Raw genomic sequence first — 18,926 nt, forward strand, 5'->3', positions numbered from 1 at the left:
TCCACTCCTACTGGGAGGGTTCATTCTGCACAAAAGGCTACATTACAGAGCCCGCCCCAATAAGGAAGGGGGAGGGGGAGGGGGGAAGCCTTCTATTGTCGAGAGGGCAGGTCAGTTGATTAGATTTTCTGTGGAGAATTCCACGAGGAAATTCCCTTCAAAGCCGAAGTGATTAACTGGGGGCTATTCTGGAAATGGAGCAGACAATGGTTCAATAGTCTGCACGGCCAATGTCCAGGCTGGCACTGAACTCACTTTAAAAATAAATAAATAAAAAAAGCCAGAGTCTCTGTTCTTTTACACACACAGCATGGTCACACTCAAACCTCTATTCCTTTCCTTCCAGCTTCCCTTCCCAGTTAGGGTTGGCTGAGGTTTTTTTTGTTTTGTTTTGTTTTTAATTTTGCAGCTGGACAACATTAAGGGCCTTTAAAAACCACAAGGTTTTAACCCCACAGCAGTTTGATTAGGTCCATTCCCTCCCTCACCTCCCACCATCCCCAGCGATAGGCAGACAGTAAGTTTACTTTTGTAGACATACACAAGTGTAGAAACACACACTCACAAGAGATGTTCAACCTTTTCATGTTGATTGGTTTTAAAAAAGTAAAAAAAAAACAAAAAACATATCAATTAAAATCCAGCAATATGTCCCTTTAAAATAATGCAGTCTTTTAAACTTTCTGTGTATACTGTAAAACTGTACACACATGCGCACACACACAGAGGATATATACTATGGTGTAGTATCAAGGCTTTATCAGCATGAGTCTGGAATGCAGCTTTAGTCACAAGTAGTGTAACAAACACTTGTGAGTTACGCACATCTTCCCAAATGAGCATGCCACTTGTGGGAGCAAAACACTGGTGCTAAATTTGCAAAGGCACTTTCAGTGTAGTACAGAAAAGAGTTTCAACCAAGACTGTCTCAAATCTGCGTCATACATACTGCAGCATTCAGAGCAGTCACATAGAATTTGTCAACTCCTGGCATGAGGTAGATCTAATGGCTCCTCACTATGGGGCAGGGTAAACTGGTTTCCTTTAGTAGCCCCTGGCAGATAATATTTTCCACAGAGGTTCATTCACAATAAACTGACAAATCTAGTTAATATGTACAAGATTTTTTGTTTGTTTTTTTAGTAGCTAACCCTTCTAGGATAACTATGAAACAGACTTTAATAGAGGGGCAGCAGCCGATGGGAAAAAATAACCCCCCACACTCTGCATTTCACCTGAGGATCTCAAGCCATTTTAATTAAGTCTCACATTACTCCTTTGTAGTAAATAAATATAATTATGCCTCGTTCTGATACTCTTAGTTGTGTTAAACAGTACCATACTCCACAGGGAGACCCACCAAAATCAGCAGGGCTCTGTGTGGAGTAAGGTGCTACTCAGTATGAATATAGGGATCAGAATTTGGCTTTAAAAGAGGAAACAGAAGTACAGAAAGGTTAAGTAACTAGGCCAAGCTCACACAACTAGTCAGTGGCTGCATTAGGATGAGATCTCAGGATCCTGACTCCTTGTCCCCTGCTTTAATCAAGCAATAATAGTGCCTCAACTGATGGGGAAACAGCTTCATACCAACTGTTTTGTTTTAGAAATTCATGTTTCCCATCTTGCACATCTGCAAATTTCAATAGTGTTTCACCTACAATGGCACTAAAGTAAACTGCTTTGTTAAAATGATTAGAAGATAGTTTACCCCCCCTGCGATGCTGGCAGAGAAGGTGCCAGCTCATGCCAAGGCCCCTAGACCTCACTGAACACTGACAAATGCAAAGCTGGAAACCAGTCTGGCTCACCTGTGTGTTAGCATTGTTAAAATAGATGTTAAATTGACAAGAATGTGTTTAGTGTTTAGACTTGATGAAATAATCCTCGGAGGCTGCATGTATTGATCTCACACATAACATCTGTTGTCCAAGGTATGAAGTCATACTGAGTGTTTGCACTGTAAACCTCTGTAATTGTATAACTCACCAAACAGGAAAGAAGCATTAATTAGCATAAAGTGCTAGTCCTGCACACAAGAAGGCCCACTGAAACCAAACAAGCCATCAAAGGATAAAGACTTTGTTGATTGCCCCCTTCCACACACACCCATGAAGTGAAAACAGGTACCAACACTTGTTCCATCAATTTGAACTCTAGCAGAAGGGAATAAAAATGTCTGACCAGAAGGAACTGTATCACTGTGCAGCTTGGAATTTGGAGAGAGCAATATTTCTAAGCATAAGCAAGGGATCCCTAAGCTGCTTAGCTTAGGTTAGCCCTAAAGGACACAGAAAGCTTGCATATCACAGCAGCTTTTATTGCCTTTTGAAACCTAAGACTAACTCATTTGTGTCTGTATGTTTACCTGCTTTAATCTTGCAGATACCTCTCATTTCTTTTTCTTAGTTAGAAAATCTTTAGTTAGTTTATTATAGGTTTGGCTACAAACATTGTCTTTGGTGAGAGATTTATGGTAAAACTGACATGGGGTAAGTGCCTGGCCCTTGGGGACTGCGAATAACATGAATACTGCTGTAATTTTTGGTGTAAGGGATCACAAAGGCAAGATTGTCTAAGTGGCAAGATAGACCAGAATACCCCAGGGGACTGTCTGTGACTCCATGTTAAGGCTGTTGTAGTGCTTGAGGAGTTTACACTTGATATTGGGTTGGTGAAATCTAGGTACAGTATATAAACACACAACCAGTGTGTACCCCGCTTCTTAACAGTCTGTCCTGAGGCTGACACTCATGGTCGTGAGCCACTCTAGACAGTTTGACAGCCCCTACAGGTATTTGTCAAATTTGGGTGGCTCCTTTGAAATTGGTCCTTTTCATGTTCCTTGACCCCACTGTGCTGCTTCCCGAGCTCTGCTCTCCCATTTCTCAGTGCTGCTCTGCTCTTTCCTTCTCACTGAGCATGGAGCAGGACCTTGGACAGACCAGGAAAAGTGCAAGAGCCAGAAGAAGAGGTCGGCAGCAGGAATATACTCCGTGGGGAAGCCTGAGAGACAAATGACCAGGGCAGAGACTGGGAAGTAGGGAGAACGTAGAGAGGGAGACCATTTACTTGAATGCCTCTGCCTTACCAGGTCCTCACTGCCTATTGCCTAGCTCCATTTTATTCCCAATTAAGTTTCCCTGATAAGTGCAGTCTCTCTTCCTAGCCTCATTCAGATCCTGATTCCTTCCTCCTCAGTTTCTCCAGATCCATTGAGCTCCCTCTCCTGGCTCACCCAGAGGAAGAGAAGCAGGGTCTGGAAAGGAGCAGAAATGTTACCATTTCTATCTTTATGTCCCTCCACCTGTCAAGCCAGGTTTGTCTTAATAATGTGCCCAACTGCAAACACAAGAAGGAAAGAAAAAATTCTAAATAATTAATTTAAGAAACCTCTGAAAAATTAACTGAATAATCTTTTCCACAAATCATACTGTCACAGTTTTAAGATCTCATATCTCAGTAGCTGCCACAACCCGTAACAAGTGTTGTACATCCCATTGGAAACCAGAGGAGCTGGGGAATTTCCTCCTCGTCTCCAACAATAGAACATTCTCATTCCCAGCTATGCTGTTTCACATGATATTGGACCTTACATCTGTCAATGGTGCAGACCTGAATGTTGCCCATCTAATCCCTCAGACCAGCATATTTATGGAGGAAAAACAAACATTTGTGGGCCAACTGCTTTGTTGGTTTCTTCGTTTTGTTTTTAAACTGGGTGGCTATTGGAAGGTACCCATAGGTTTGAAACGTAACGAGTAGTCTCAGCAAAAATGGATCTACAGGCAGAGTATAACAGAGGCAGTCAAAGGTGAATGATACATTTACATTTGTATGGTTCTGAAATTTATCACTAGGCTATCACCAAACATATTGGAAGGATGGATGGACAACATAGATTTAGACAGACAGACTAAAATATGGAAGATTTCAAGGACAAAATATATAAAATGATGACATAGAACTGAAAAATAATGCGGTGTTCATTAGGAAGTAACTCACAAGTAGAACTGCAACAAGAGCAGGATTTTCAAAAACAGGCAAAAGTGGCCTAACTCTGCTTTCATTAAAGTCAATTGCAATGTTCCTGTTGATATCAATGGGAGTTAAGTCAACCACATTTGAAACCCTTAGGTAATTATATGGCCCACATCACCACAGGACATGGTCACCTTATAAACTAATGAATTTATACTCAACACATCCCTGAGAGGCAGAAAAATGTTATTTATAACCATCTTACAGATGGGGAACTATAGTACAGAGTGATTAAGGGTCAGATCCTCAGCTGCTGCAAACTGGCATAGCTATTGTCAAGAGAGCTTCACCAGTTTACACAAACTGAGAATCTGACCCTAAGTGACTTTTCAAAAAAATCACACAGGAGACACCCAAGACCCAAACCAGTGCCTTAACCACAAAGCTATCCTTCCTCTTCCAGTGGCTGTTACCTCATTCACTATCCCCCCCACACAAACACATACGGGAAATTGGAGAGTAATAGGAGATAATATGGATAAATGACTGAGGAAAAAAGGAAGAGATATAAAATGTAAACATCCATATAAGAAAATCATGTATTATACAGGTTACAAATACCACAACACTTGTAGACTTGGGGAATGTGAGCTATGTGCGCTCCATATATTTGTACACAAGCATTCTGAAGAAAAGAAAATCCTTGAATTTAACAAAAATGTTCCTAAAATTGTCAAATGATAACACTTCAGATCTGTGTCTTTAGCAGATACTATAATATAGTAGGTGAAGCAAAGTGCTGGAAAAAAGTGAGCTTTTCAGTTTTAGGTTTTTTTCCACTGAAAGTTGTAGTAGAAATCTACAAAGTCCAAGGAAATGTAAGATGTTCCATAGAATGATCTACTGGAAAATTCTCAAAGCAAAGCATATAATCTATAGGGTTTCTTTTTATCTGTAAGAAACCCTATAGATTATAAACAGGTTTTCTTTGCCAGGCTTAAACCCTACAGAGCTACAGTTTTAAATCTGGACCTTTCACATTTCTATCCAGATTTTTTTTGCAGGGGGACGGCAGTATGAGAATGGGGTGAAGTTGACATATTTTTCTACTGGGAATATTTTGCAAACAGTGAATACTTAATTTAGAGGATGGAAATATTTAGCTACAATATAGTTTGGATCCTATACTTAGATTTTTCCCTCCAAAGTGCCTGCCTAACTGCCATTTCCATGAATGGGAATTAAGTACCTATGTAAGGGTGGAAGTTAACTCTTACTAATATAATGGATTTATGCTGTTTGAAAATACATAAATGCTGAATCAGGTCTGTGTAGCGTTTGAGAAACCACGTGCTGAATGGAATACAGCAAAACATGTGAATGGGTGGGAGGAGTATTGAAATTATTTTCATGTTTACAGTTTTTCAAATTTAATGTAATTTCTTTAAGAAAAAGAAAACCATCTCAGTTGCAATTGGTAACAAATGAAGCCATCATTTGTGAGCCATTTACCCAGCATTTCAGCAGGGTCATCTATCGCCCGTGAAAAACTGTACAAGAAAGAAGGGGCACCACACTTATGGAGAAAGAACAAACCAGTGAGTTTTCACTAAATCTGAATCTTCATCCAAAACTGAAATGTAAACTTCATTGAGGGTCTCAAAACATTTTTTTGAACTTTCTAGTCATTATTTTTCATTTTAACCCAGTTCTGTACACCCAGTTTCTGTCCAAGCCCAGAGGGAAAACATCAATTAGAAAGGCTGCCTAGCCCAACTGGAATCAAGAAATAATGGAAATTTCATTGAATCATAGGACTGGAAGGGACCTCAAGAGGTCATCTAGTCCAGTCCCCTGCACTCAAAGCAGGACTAAGTATTATCTATACCATCTCTGAGAGGTGTTTGTCTAATCTGTTCTTAAAAACCTCCCATTGCGGAGATTCCACAGCCTCCCTAAGCAATTTATTCCAGAGCTTAACTACCCTGACAGGAAGTTTTTCCTAATATCCAACCTAAACCGACCCTGCTGCAATGTAAGCCGATTGCTTCTTGTCTTATCCTCAGAGGTTAATGAGAACAATTTTTCTCCCTCCTCCCTGTAACAACAACAGTTTATGTACTTGTAAACTGTTATCATGTCCCCCCTCCACCTTTTCTTCTCCAGACTAAACAAACCCAATTTTTTCAGTCTTCCCTCATAGGTCATGTTTTCTAGACCTGTAATTATTTTTGTTGCTCTTCTTTGGACTTTCTCCAATTTGTTCACATTTTTTCCTGAAATGTGGTGCCCAGAACTGAACACAATACTCCAGCTGAGGCCTAATCAGAGCAGAGTAGAGAGGAAGAATTACTTCTCGTGTCTTGCATACAACACTACCACTAATATATCCCAGAATGATGTTTGCTCTTTTTGTAACAATATTACACTGTTGACTCATATTTAGCTTGTGATCCACTATGAATCCCAGATCCCTTTTTGCAGTACTCCTTCCTAGGCAGTCATTTCCCATTGCATGTGTGTGCAATTGATTGTTCCTTGCTAAGTGGAGTACTTTACATTCGTCCTTATTGAATTTCATCTTATTTACTTCAGACCATTTCTCCAGTTTGTGCAGATCATTTTGAATTTTAATCCTATCCTCCAAAGCACTTGCAACTCCTCCCAGCTTGGTATAATCGACAGACTGTATAAGTGTACTCTCAATACCATTATCTAAATAATTGATGAAGATATTGAACAGAACTCAACCCAGTACCGTCCCCCCACTTGGTATGCTCTTCTAGCTTGACTGAGAACTCCAGAGAGTTGTTAGCAGTGAATGGTTTTCCAACCAGTTATGTGCCCACCTTATAGTAGCTCCATGTAGGTTGTATTTCCCTAGTTTATTTATGAGAAGGTCATACGAGACAGTATGAAAAGCCTTGTCAAAATCAAGATATACCACATCTACCACTTCCCCACATCCACAAGGTTTGTTACCCTATGGGGATGTGGGGAAGACAGCTATTAGGTTGGTTTGCCATGATTTGTTCTTAACAAATGCATGCTGACCGTTACTTATCACCTTATCATTTTCTAGGTGTTTGCAAATTGATTGCTTAATTATTTGCTTCGTTATCTTTCCAGGTACTGAAAATTAGCTGACTGGTCTATAATTCCCCAGGTTGTCCTTACTCCCCTTTTTATAGATGGGCACTATATTTGCCCCTTTTCCAGTCCTTTGGAATCTCTTTTGCTTTCCATGACTTTTCGAAGATAATTGCTAATGGCTCAGATATGTCTTCAATCAGCTTCTTGAGTATCCCAGGATGTATTTCATCAGGCACTGGCAACTTGAAGACATTTAACTTGTCAAAATAATTTTTAATTTGTTTTTTCCCTGTTTTGGCTTTAGATCCAACCTCATTTTCACTGGCGTTCACTATGTTAGACATCCAATCGCTACTAAACTTTTTGGTGAAAATTGAGACAAAAATGTTTTTTTAGCACTTCTGTCATTTCCACATTTTCTGTTATTGCTTTTCCCCCTCATTGAGTAATGTGCCTACCTTGACCTTGGTCTTCCTCTTCCTTCTAATATATTTGTAGAATGTTTTCTTGTTACCTTTTATGTCTCTAGCTAGTTTAATCTCATTTTGTGCCTTGGCCTTTCTAATTTTATCCCTACATGCTTGTGTTATTTGTTTATATTCATCCTTTGCAATTTGACCTAATTTCACTTTTTGTAGGACTTTTTTTTTATTTGAGTTTGAGATCACTGAAGATCTCCTGGTTAAGCCAGGGTGGTCTCTTGCATACGTCCTATCTTTCCTGTGCAGTGGGATAGTTTGTTCTTGTGCCCTTAATAATGTTTCCTTGAAAAACTGCCAACATTCTTGAACTATTTTTCCCCTTAGACTTGATTCCCAGTGGATCTTACCTACCATCTCCTTGAGTTTGCTAAAGTCTGCTTTCTTGAAATCCATTATCTTTATAGTGCTGTTTTCTCTCCTACGATTCCTTAGAATCTATCATTTCATGATCACCTTAATTCAAGCTGCCTTCCACTTCCAAATTCTCAATCAGTTCTTCCCTATTTGTCAAAATCAAATCTAGAACAGCCTCTTCCCTAGTAGCTGTCTCCACCTTCTGAAATAAAGAAAATTGTCTCCAATACATTCCAAGAACTTGCTGGATAATCTGCACCCTGTTGTGTTATTTTCCCAACAGATGTCTAGTTAGTTGAAGTCCCCCATCGCCACCAAATCCCATGCTTTGGATGATTTTATTAGTTGTTTTAAAAAAAAAGCCTTATCCACCTCTTCTTCCTGGTTAGGTGGTCTGTAGTAGACCCCTATCATAACATGACTCTTGTTTTTTATCTTCTTTTTCATGACAGAATCTGCTCTCAAGAAACCTCCAGCCCAATCTAAACTTTTCAATACTTATCCAAAACAAACCTCAGATCCTTTTGTGGTTCATCCATCACTTGTCCATTCTGCCCTCGTTGGAAAAGCAAGCAAGGGAGCATTTCGTATATATAATGTGGGATACTTCCATACATCATCTTTTTTGCTTAGCTGTGAATGATCTAGGTATTCTCCTCTAGAGGACATACAGACATGGGAATAAATGTTCCCAGTTGTGCCCCAGAAAGCGGGGGTGAAAGCAAATCAAACAGAAAAAGAGGGTAGAGAGGGTGGAGAAAAATACAAGGACCTCATCCAAACAAGTGAGTTTCTCCAGCAATTCCATCTGCTTGAGTAATTTGCCCCTTAAAAGTAACTAGCATAAATTAAATGTGCCAAAGCCATTTGAAAATATACAACATACCTCAGCCACCAGCTCCTTACAGGGACCTAATCACCTTGGAAATTACACTTCTCCCGGCATTTGTTTTTCTAAATCAACTACTGTTAAAAGTAACCCCATATATTGTAAGTGATGGAAATGTGGGGAGGGGATGTTTTCATTTCTTTACCTTGTATAATGAGATCACTGTGTACAATCTGTTTCAGTGGGTCCTCTATATAGTCAGTTAGTGGGGTTGTCTGTGTTAGTCTTTCAGACAGAAAAAGTTTGAGAGAAAAACATTTAAAAAATAAGAAAGTTATTCTAAAACCAACAAAAAATTGGCAGGTGAACTCCTGGATACGTGTAGTATCTGAAACTACTTAAAAACTGACTAAATTTCAAGCTGAAGTAAAAACCAGTTGGATTTCAGCATTTTGTGTTTATTTGTTTTCTTCTTTTCTGAGTGAAGTTTGTTCTTGTAAAAGGTACCATATTGGCAGAAGACTAAAAGGGTTATTATACACTTTTGCGGATGATACTAAACTGGGAGGAGTGGTAGATACGCTGGAGGGGAGGGATAGGATACAGAAGGACCTAGACAAATTGGAGGATTGGGCCAAAAGAAATCTGATGAGGTTCAATAAGGATAAGTGCAGGGTCCTGCACTTAGGATGGAAGAATCCAATGCACCGCTACAGACTAGGGACCGAATGGCTAGGCAGCAGTTCTGCGGAAAAGGACCTAGGGGTGACAGTGGACGAGAAGCTGGATATGAGTCAGCAGTGTGCCCTTGTTGCCAAGAAGGCCAATGGCATTTTGGGATGTATAAGTAGGGGCATAGCGAGCAGATCGAGAGACGTGATCGTTCCCCTCTATTCGACATTGGTGAGGCCTCATCTGGAGTACTGTGTCCAGTTTTGGGCCCCACACTACAAGAAGGATGTGGATAAATTGGAGAGAGTCCAGCGAAGGGCAACAAAAATGATTAGGGGTCTAGAACACATGACTTATGAGGAGAGGCTGAGGGAGCTGGGATTGTTTAGCCTGCAGAAAAGAAGAATGAGGGGGGATTTGATAGCTGCTTTCAACTACCTGAAAGGGGGTTCCAAAGAGGATGGCTCTAGACTGTTCTCAATGGTAGCAGATGACAGAACGAGGAGTAATGGTCTCAAGTTGCAGTGGGAGAGGTTTAGATTGGATATTAGGCAAAACTTTTTCACTAAGAGGGTGGTGAAACACTGGAATGCGTTACCTAGGGAGGTGGTAGAATCTCCTTCCTTAGAGGTTTTTAAGGTCAGGCTTGACAAAGCCCTGGCTGGGATGATTTAACTGGGAATTGGTCCTGCTTCGAGCAGGGGGTTGGACTAGATGACCTTCAGGGGTCCCTTCCAACCCTGATATTCTATGATTCTATTCTATTCTATACAGAAGGTTAAGCTTATCCACAGACTTAAGGGTTAAACTTATCTTTATCTAACGGTTAAACTTATCCAAGCTTCCCTAAACTGTTCCAAAGAGTCTCAGTGTTGATGTGAAATGATTGCTTCTTGAGGGACAAAGTTGTTTAGCCACCATGCCCATTCAATACTTGGCCTCTCTGATGAGAATGCCAACAGGGATGCTACTTAGTGCCAATGCCGATCACTGTTATGTGATATATGCACCTATCCTTAATGTACTGGACAATGGCCATTAAATTCATTTCAGATAGGCAACCAAACTCCCATCTGAAGAAAATGACTTCTGATTCATCTTGGGTTTGGGCTGTATTTCGATTTGTGATCGAAGGAGAGAGAAGGCTTTGTATCCAGTCACCAAACCCATGCAGTCTCCAACAATGTAAGTTTTAATATCTATAAAAGTAAAAAATAGATTTAGGGCCTGATCCAAAGACCCTCCAGATTAATAGGAGTCTTTCCACTGCCATCAAAAGGCTTTGCATCAGGCCTTTTATGAATATTTCTCATTAGAATCCTTCTAGGTTTCACCACCACATTCTTGTCACTTCTCTTTTAACTTCACTATGTTCTACTGCAGCTATTAGCTAAGCAGGGGGCTTGGCAGTGTCATGTGGTAAATCCCACCATGTTCTGGCATTTACATTTCCAATCTGATTGTCTTTTCCACTATATTCTCTTATTACTAACCCCTGCAGCAAGCCCCCAAGGACCACAAGCTAAGAAGCCTTCACGGTTAACTCAATTTCTTGACCCTCTGAGGTAGATTGAGGTCCATACTGTTTACAGTGCAGGTGTGTTTTGGACAAGACCATAAAACCTAAATTCTGTCTGCTTTGTGCATCTATTGAAGATTCATAATGGTGAAGTTCATTCTTGTGTCTTTGATCAAAATTCCCAATCCCCACGATGGGCAATTAGCAGCTGCACAATTTCCACCAGAGTAGTGATTGCACTTAAGTGCTGATGTGACTATTTATTTATTATTGTATTACAATAGTGCCAGAGATCTCTGCAACTAACCACAACTGGAGCCCCATTGTGTCAGGCAGCATACAAACCTTATTGCCCTGCACCTTGTATAGTCATTTACATTACTGAAAAGTCAGTAAAAAGAGGATGCAAAACACTTCCAAATCAGAATAGTATCATTTACTCTCACTTTGCACTGGTGTAAATAACTACAAAAGGTTCAGGGCAATGAAGTATTGCACCTTAAGTAGTAAAAGATTGCTTAGGCCCAGAAGAGTGTATAATCTAGATGGACAAGACTGACAGAGGAAAATAAAGTAAGTATTATTACCCCTATTTTACACTTGGAAACTAAGACACAGAGCAATCAGGTGACTTGCCCAAGGTCATACAGAAAGTCTGTGGCAGCAGTGGAAATTGAAAGCAGAACTCCCAAATGCAGTGACTTCACTGCAAGACCATCCTTCCTGTGTGTTATATTTTGTAAAAATGATCCACTGGTTTTCATCCTATCTACTATGTATAAATATAAGAACTCACTATTTCCAGTCACTGAATAAATTATTGTTTCAACAAAATAAAGATTTTGAAGATTATGCTTCTGTAATTTGTATAGATTAGCATCCTAGTTCATCTATTGGTACCCTTAGTAATATAGATGTGAGTAAAGGAAAAAACTGTTTAGTGAATGTATTCCCCCCCCACATACATACCACAAACAATTCAGTGTCCACTAAACTACATCCACTGCTTTGTGTTCTTCATAAAAGCATTGTGTAGACATTTTGTTATATATTTCACTGGGAAGAACAAAATGTCAATTAAGCAATAATTCTAAAGTGAATTAAGGACATATTAAATGGGGTCACTACACAGTTTGCTATTTTATACCTTGCTGCAGTAGAAACAGCAATCAGTGGGTAAGTAAAATAATGTTTCATTTACAAAAGCATGGTCTGAGTAAAGAACTAATTTTTGAATGGTGCTCTGGTGGAGTCCTTTTACTGGAGTGTGGAAAGCCATTAGGGGCCAGATTCTGGTTCTGCTGAAGTTAACAACAATACTTCCATTGGCAATGATGGGATTGAGATTTGGTATGGTGTGGTCTCAGCCATGCCCAAATATGGGAGGGAAGAAGGGATATATTTGTTAGAAATCTACAGCTTGTTTTGAAGAGGGACCTTTAGCAATTCTTTTTACAGACCCAAACCAGAAAATTCAGCATCTAGAATAAATGGAGGACTGGTCGCTTGTGTTTATTGCTTGTTCCATGCAAGTTCATCTCTTGATCCTGGCCTCTCATTTCAGGGGACAGCCAGAGGTTGGGAACATTACTGAGGTAGTGTGCTGAGGGCCCCTGAGGGAGTAGCACTATATCTTGTGCAAAGTGGATGTAAAATGCTATCATGCTATGTAAGATGCAGGGAAATGGAGACATAGGATACCTGGGGCTACTCTGCAGCATCTCCTCTGGCCAATACAGAAGCAGGGCTACCTCCAGTGACAGTTTAATCCTGTCACCTGTTATTTTAGAACAGTGGTTCCCAAACGGGGATTTGTGAACCCCTGGGCGTTCGCGAAATGTTACAGGGGGTTCTTGGGAAAAAAAATCCCTAATGGCGGACAAAGCTGTCCCTAGGATCCCAGGGCAGCAGGGGGGCAGCAGCCCGGAGCCAGTAGTGTTTTTAAAATTATTATGAAGAACAAGTTTAAGCTGTGTTGTAACATGCGTTGTTTGCCTGGACTGCTCAAGACCTGATTGCTTGTGCAAGAGGAACTCTTTGAGTTGGCTTTTAAAATACCTTCATTCTGTTTCACATCTGATACTCGTTGATGAAACATAGGAGCCTTGTCTTATAACAGGCTTATTCAAAGTGATACAAGCTACCAAAGTGAGATCTTGGAAGAGTGTTGCCGTTTTCATAATGTAATAAAAATACTGTAATGATAAATAATAATGAATAAAAGTATAATAAGCATGTCATAAAAACAAAAGATCACTGTTTTTATAATTTATACTCATGTAAAGGAGAAAATCCTGGGAAATATTCATTTTTAGGAGGGGGTTTGCAAGACTTGACATTTTAGTGAAAGGGGTTCACAGGTTGTTAAAGTTTGGGAACCACTTGTTCAGAAGGATCATGGTTCCACTGTAAAGCTTTAAGGGTGGGATTAAAGCAAGTAAAAATATAGGTGAATCAAAAAGGATGTATCAAAGCCTGGCTGACAAAAACCATTGCCTGGATTGAGAAGTATACTCACAGCCCATTGAGATTAAAGCACACCCTAATTTCTAAGGAATGCCTGTCAAAGAACAATTACCTCCTCCATTGCTTACCTCTGATTGGACCCCAGCCAAAGCTACAGGACTATTGTTTTGTCATATAGGTCCATACTTCATGCAAACTGAGCACTTTGTCCCCACTTCTCCTCTTAAGAAGCAGCACTTTCTATTTCTGATGTTTAAAAAAATATTTTGATTTGTCTCTCTTTGTTGATGTGTTTTCCTTGTGTTGTTATAGTAATTAGTGCCGTGAAGCCACAGGCTGAATCCTCATTAGCAACCTGAGGATTTTGATTTGCTGAAAATACAGTCCATAATCTACTAAGAGCATTTTAATTACTCTAATAAATAAAAACATCATAAAACATCATACATCCTATACAGGTTAACAAAAACACAACCAAGGTCAATCCTATCTAGAGGCTGACCACGGACTAGGGACATGACCAGACTGGGTTTAATGGACAAACAAGCCATGGGCAGGCAATGAATGAATGGCAATGCTGCACTGCTTCCAGTGTCTGTAAAGATGCTTTGAGATGAAAGAAGAGCATGTTAACCATTACAGGCAGTATACAGGAGCATGTAGGGGCTGGGGAAGCACATATCAAAGCTGTTCCTTTCACACCTTAAGTGCGTTTGATCATCTGGTCCTGTTTGGCCAGTCCATCTCCCACGTGTTTGCACATAGCCACCACCCTTTCCTGAGAATAATGTGGCTCAAAGTCCAGGCAGGGATTTCACATGTAAGAATGTCATAGAAGAAACTTATACAATGAATTATGAGGTAGTCAGTAATTCACTTAAAAGGGGATAAAGTTGAGCTGGCCTTTTGTACCCCCACCGCTACACTTCTTGATGGAGTTTCAATATGGTAACATCATCCAGCCAATGTTGACTTGGTGCAGACTGTTGAACATACTTTAGCATCACAGCATCTACAAGGAAGAGCATTGTGGCTTCAAAACTGTTAAACGGGTGTCACCTCAATAGTGGGGTGTCTCTTGGGGTCTGGTGTATTAGGCAAGGCAAAAAAAAAATGACCATAGCATTACTACTACTATGGGTTTGTGTTTGCCCATACGAAAAAGACTTATATAATTAAATTATATTGTAAAAAAAATTATATTGCATTGTACAAAAAACCAATAGAATTTAATAGAGAATTATACCACAGCTATAGAAACTACAGCATGCTTCAAAATACCTTTATATGGTAGATCATTCACTATTACATTCTATAGAATTTTAGAGTAATTTCTATAGGTTTAATCCCTTCTAAAATTCACAGTTTTTCATAAGAGTAGCATAATCTTCTGGGGTTATTTGGGGTTAATGATTGATGGTGATAAACTGTGCATCTTGAATCAATGTACTCATTATTATTTGATCTAGGAATATAGGAATTGGCAGATCAGTGATTCATCTAATCCAGTACCCTGTCTCTGACAGTACCAGTAGTGGATGATTCAGAAAAAGGGGCAGGGAACCCCATAATGCAAAATTTTTCAGTGAACAGTCCATGGTCTTCCTAACCCTTGTCAGTTAAATAGTTGGCTTATGTTCTGAAGCAAAACAGCTTGTATTCCTTAATAATATAAATATTTCTTTTAATGTAACTATGGTTTGATCTCATCTGTATAAATGCATAGTCCCTTTTTGAATCCTAAGATCTGGGCTTCAGTGGCATCTTGTGTCAGTCAGTTCTACAAATTAATTATGAGTTGCATAAAAAAGTATTTACTTTTTTTCTGTTTAAAATTTGTTGCCTTTCAATTTCATTGAATGATCTTTTGATCTTGTACTATGAGAAAAAGTAAATCAAGGATTCCTTTTTACCATTTCTACACTATTGATTATTTTGTATACCTCTATCGTCTATTCTTCATCTCTCTAAAAAACAAACAGTCTCAGCCAGTTTGCGCTCTTCTCATATGGAAGTATCTCTATGCCTCTGATCATTTTCATTGCCTGTCTTTAAGCTCCTTCTATTTCTGCTATATATTCCGATATAGGATGACCAGAACAGAACTCAGTATTTCAGGAAGGCTTACATTGATTTATGTAATGGTAGTGTAATATTTTCAGTATTATTTTCTATGCCATTCTTTATACATCCCAACATTCTGTTTGCTTTTTGACCACTGCAGCCATTTTCATCCAGCTGTCCACAAGGAAACTGTCAGTATCAGGCACTTGGGATAGAGACCTTATGCGATTAAGCAGTTTTGCAAGAGTTTTGATAGTCTGTGTCGTTGGTTGGGCTAACTTGTTAAAGGAACCAAACAATATTATTCATTGGTCCAAATGACTACAGTTAACACGAGCGATACTGCAGATTTTTGGTGATTACAGAAAATGCTGCTCTATTTTTATAAGGGGGGAAAATGCACACAAGTAACCTTTGCTGCTGGAATCTGGCCCTTTCACATCCAATTCAAAACAGAACCAGAAAATGCTGTAGTACCCAAAAAATGAAAGGACTTTTTTCTTTTTAAAAAGTTACCCAAACCTTTTTAAGCCTTAAAAAAATTTCTGGTTCAGTTTGAATTTTAGGTGAAAAACTGGACTGGTTATCAATCCAAACTAGCTCACCTATCTCGAATACACAGGGCATCTATCACAAAGCTTAGAGTACTGTATTTTTAATGGCTATAGTATAGTAATGCACCAAACGTGCACAATAATAGGGATTCAGATTTGAACATTTTAGTTACTAATACAAAAAAGTTCAGGCAGATAAGCTAAGGCCCAGTGTTACAATGAGCATACGTAATTCTAAACCATCAGACTTCAGAATTCAGGTGTAATCCAAAAATATGAAATTTAATAGACAGGAAAAGCTTTCAAGTGTATTTATCATGTCAATCCTGATACAGAAGAAGATCCATAAATAGTACTAATAGTTTAAATAAGGATCTGGATTACCACAGTCTGAATGGGAAGCAAATACTGCTCTAATACACTGATCATATCAGCTAATCATAACTTGTTTGTATTTAACATGCAGCCAATCATTTTGAGGTGGTTTAGAACATGTATACTGTAAGATACACAATATAGGTAAAAAATAGGACATCTTCAAAGAGAATTACATTCTGTTTTCTTTTTGTTTTTTGTTACTTTTTGCTCATCACTTTAGATTTCTCTGTACATAACTTATAAAGGGATGCATCTCCCTACAATGTGGCTGTACTCTACACATTTACCCTTTCGCTCATGTGTAATGTTTAAGATTCATTTTGTTCTCTGGGCTTAAACTACATACATTTTAACAACCATATTATTCATAAGAGGAATTCAGATTTGAGTACTGTGATCCATTTCAAATACCACAAATAAAAAAGAATCAGAAATCATGAGGAGATAAGTGTTAAGTATAAAGAAAAGAATCTATAAAGCCAGCACTAGGTGGGTCCATAACAATGAATTAGGCATAGAGAGATGTTACATGCAAAATACTGGTGATTAAACAGATGCAATACAAGCCAAATCAGACAAGTTTTAACCATCAGACAGGTTACTGGAAAAATGTCAGTATAGAGAACAGAAGCAATATGCAAAGTGGGAGAGATCCACATGGCTCATGAGGCTGCAGAACTAAACTCTGCACTGGCTAATCAATCTGATCAGACGAGGGAGCCTGCAACGGAAATCAGGGGGAGTTACTTGCATCCTGTGGCAGGAAAATCAGGATCTTGGTGTGCAAGTGAGAGAAGCTGGGAGCAGCATAAAAGGGCTATTGTCCCTTCTCCAGAAACTTGCCTTGAGGATGGGAGAAGGGACCTCTACAGACCCCAGTCCCCTCTCCCTCATACATTTCATCTGCACGAGAAAAGGAGGTATGCAGTGTAGTTGTAGCCATGTCAGTCTCAGGATACTGGAGAGCCAGGTGGGTAAGGCAATATCTTTATTGGACCAACTTCTGTTGGTGTAAGAGACAAACTTTTGAGCCACACAAAGCTGAAGAAGAGCTCTCTGTGGCTCGAAAGTTTGTCTCTCTCACCAACAGAAGCTGGTCCAATAAAAGATATTTCCTCTCCCACCTTGTCTGTCTGAGGCAAGGAGGGTCATTCCAAGATCCCTAGCGTGTTTTTTAAAAATATCTGGTTATTTTTAAAGGGACATAACTTGTTTGGCTGTCCCTCTCCTTAACTGCCATGAGGGTAGGGCTGGGTAGAATCTTGGCCCCAAAGAATTTATCTTGGCTTCCTGGCTTTGGGCAGCACATTCATTTCTCTGTGGCTGTAACTTAGATGAGAAGGAATTTGCCCCAGTCTTCCAACTACACTGCCATGTGAGGAACAACAAAAGGAGCTACCACTCCCAAGTAGGAGCTCCCATTCAGAATACAAAACTGTGAAGTTCCAGTTGGTTTTGCACCACAGAGCAAAAGCAGTGCCAGGATCTCACCCATTTTTATACTAGCAAAAATCAACTTAAAGGCTAGAGCAAAACTTCCACTTTGCACCAACAGTATTTGGGTGAAAATATTAATTGTTTTTATTATTATGCTCTTCAAGGCGAGGACTATCTATTTTTGTGGCTCCTATAGTGCTGAGCCCATTGTTTGCAATAATCAAAGTAAATAAAGATAATTAATCATAATAATGGTGCAAAAACTATTTTTGACTATTCAGAAAATGTAAGGCAGGAAGAGATTCACTGTTTTTGTATGGACGGAGCTGCTGAGGACCAACTCTAAATTACATCCCTGGAATGAGGCACTTCAGTGACCTTACACCATTGGAGGATTGGGCATTGGGGAACTGAACTCTGACATGTCCCTCCTTGCCCCATCCCACTTCCCAAAATTGCTACCTGCTGGTGGTGGGAGAGGGTAGGTAATGCAGGAGCCAGCTCTGCCAGCTATCTGTCTAAGCTTCCCTACATGCAGGGAATTCTACACTGGCCATTTCTGGACAGTTTTAGTCCACCTTGTGCCACTCAAGAGAACCCAACTTTAGTAAACTAGGAGCCTATTGATTAGCTTTACAGGAATAAAAACATATTGATAACAGAAAACATGACTGCAATATTATTATAGCAAAATCTAATTGTGGGCCTGATCCCATTATAACTTAATACCAGATGTAGTGCTTATAACCAGGCATATGCAACTGTTTTCAATGGGACAACAGTAGATTACCATTTGCTACATGGGTTACACTGTCCTCAGTAAGAGAACGCACGGCAAGCAAGACACCCAGCAGTAAGAATCTGTTGGATTGGACCCTGCTTGAGGTCATCCCTTTTTTAAAACCATATGTCTTAAGCATTACAGATTATAGTTAATTTTCATTCACTACTCTGTCTTCCAACACCGAAGGATAAGAATATAGTTTTCAGAACTTGACTGCATACATCTCATTTATAAATAGCTGAATTTTATCTCAGTCTTACAAAATTAAATAAATAAATTGTGCTACATTAAATAATGTCCACCTTATGGAATT

General features: G+C 39.4%; 1 protein-coding gene across 2 annotated transcripts in view; it reads right to left on the reverse strand.

Moving 5' to 3' along the window:
• Nucleotides 1–18,926, reverse strand: part of SOX5 (SRY-box transcription factor 5) — a 422,522-nt gene that overhangs the window by 354,422 nt on the left and 49,174 nt on the right. The window lies entirely within an intron of this gene.

Source organism: Lepidochelys olivacea (assembly GCF_965140295.1).
Source record: "Lepidochelys olivacea isolate rLepOli2 genome assembly, chromosome: 1".
In the NCBI taxonomy this organism is placed as follows: Eukaryota; Metazoa; Chordata; order Testudines; family Cheloniidae; genus Lepidochelys; species Lepidochelys olivacea.